Here is a 2,553-nt window from a genome sequence, read left to right on the forward strand (position 1 = left end):
GCTTTCTGCTCCCATAAAGATTTACAGCCTCGGAAACCCTGTACAGGGTCGCTATGAGTCGGAACCGACTCCACGGCACATAACAACAACAACAACAATGAGGAACTTCAAAGAGTTCATGAGAATGTTCTATTAGGCTCCCATTGCATTTTCCCATGAGCTTTCTGAAGCCTAGCTTCTTATCACCCCAAATAAAAACTTGGTTTCTCCTCACTGATTTCCCCTCCCCCCCAACCCCAGCCCCTGGTAACTATCCAGAAACCTTACATATGGTATATTTAATAAATTGTTCTTACTGGCTGCTGGTCAGGTGATTCTGCCTCCTGGCCATCCCACACCCTCACCCCGTGTGAATAGGAGGGTTTTCAAGGCTGGGACTTTTCAGAAGCAAACCTGCAGGTGGATTTGAACTAGTAGTCGGAGATTAACTGACTGTAAACAGTATGATAGAATTCTGATTTCATTTGATTTCAAGCTTCACCCGTCTGGTATCTGTATCTAGGACTGCATTTCTCTTTACGGCTGGGTGGTATTCCACTGTGTGGACCACAGTGTGCTTTCTGCAACTCTGACATGGGATACGGCTGATGTGGCCCCCTTTCCTGCCTCGCCCCATGTCAGCAGCTGCTCGCTGGGACTCCCCGTGAGAGTGGTGTGGGACCTGTCATCGCTTCATACTTCCTTAACATCTCAGTGTGTTCCTGGCAGACACGTGAGAAGCAGAGCAGAGCCCCATGCAGCACGTGATGACTGACGGCCGCTCAGAGCTCGTCACAGATCCAAGCAAGGAGGTTGGAGACTCCTTATTTGTAGGTTTATAAAGTCTAAATCTGGAGGTGGCAGGTTCCCAGTGTAAAAATAATATGACTCTCAGATTTCTTTCTGTTAGACAAGCAGATTTGTTGGAAAACCTAAAAATCACTGTCTAATTGGTAGCGTAGTGGTTACGAGTCAGGCTGTGAGCCTCAAGGTCAGCAGTTCGAAACTACCAGCTGTTTCATGGGAGAAAGATGAGGCTTTCTGCTCCCGTAAAGATTTACAGCCTCGGAAACTCTGTACAGGGTCGTTAGGAGTTGGAACCGACTCCACGGCACATAACAACAACAACAAATGTGTTATATGGAGTCCTCTTGTGGCGCTGTGGGTTAATGCGTCAGACTGCAAAGCCGTTTGAACTACAAGGTCGGTGGTTCAAGCTCACCAGTTGCTCCTTGGAAAACCCCATACAGGGTCGCTATGGGTCAGAATCGACTCGACGGCACTTAACAACAACAACAATGTGTTATATCTGGGCTCCTGGTGTGGTGCTGTAGGATCGGTACTGGACTGGGAACCCCAAACCAACAAGTCAAACTCACCACTTGCTTCTTGGAAACCCTATATAAGGTCACTATGAGTCTGAATCGACTCGATGGCATTTAACAACAACAAACGTGTATGTCCACTGCTATGGATTCGATTCTGACTCACAGTGACCTACTGGACACTGGAGTCCTATGTCATAGGGTTCCCAAGGCTGTGAATCTGCACAGAAGCAGACTGTCTCATTGTTCCTCCAGGGAGCAGTTGTTGTACCAACTCACAGAGACCCTACACAGGATTTCCAAGGAGCAATTGGTGGGTTTGAACCACTGACCTTGCGGTTAGCAGTCCAATGCTTATCCATAGTGACATACAAGGACTCTGTTCTTGTGTGTACAATTAGGTGAAAGTGTAATGAAACAAATCAATCTTCCTTGGACACTTAGTTTGTTTGTCAATTTGATCAGTTTCAGGGTCTGCACAACAGGGATGTGATCAGTCTGCGGGATGGTTAGAAAGCTGCAATTCTCACTGTGAACAGTCTGTTGCTGTTGTTGTTGTTGTTGTTATGTGCCATGGAGTCAGTTCCGACCCATAGCGACCCTGTACAGGGTTTCCGAGGCTGTAAATCTTTACCGGAGCAGAAAGCCTCATCTTTCTCCTGCGGAACAGCTGGTAGCTTCGAACTGCTGACCTTGTGGTTTGCAGCCCAATTCGTAACCACTACGCTACCGAAAACTGCAGCTCTTTTCTATGCTCTCTGACTTGTGAGGGGGACTTTGTCTCTGGATGTGGGGGTCTCCAGGGATGTGGAAGCCACATATATGTTGTTTATGAAGGTGTGAGTTCACACGTGAGTCTGTGAGTGTGCTGTGGCTGCTGGGGGCTAAACACCATGGGACGCCTCCCTCGGCTGGAGCTGGAAATCCTGATTCAGGTGCTAGGTGTGTCCTCGCCTTCTGGGGCTGAAGGTGAATCTGATGGCTGGGGGGGCTTTGTCTGTGCTCGGGTTATGACCACACCACTCCAGTCTCTGCTGCCGTCTCTCCCCATGTCTCTTCTCTTCTCTTCTATAAGACACAGCTCAGGGGGTTGGAGCCTACGATAACTTCACTGTAAAGACCCTATTTCCAAACAAGGTTGCGTTCACAGTACTGGGGGTGAGGATTCAGCGTAGATTTAAGGGCCACAATTCATCCTGTATCAGGAACTATCCTGTTGCTCTCATGATTTGGCTGGAGTCCTGGTGCG

This window comes from Chrysochloris asiatica, unplaced genomic scaffold, assembly GCF_000296735.1.
Source record: "Chrysochloris asiatica unplaced genomic scaffold, ChrAsi1.0 scaffold00162, whole genome shotgun sequence".
Classification (NCBI taxonomy): Eukaryota; Metazoa; Chordata; class Mammalia; order Afrosoricida; family Chrysochloridae; genus Chrysochloris; species Chrysochloris asiatica.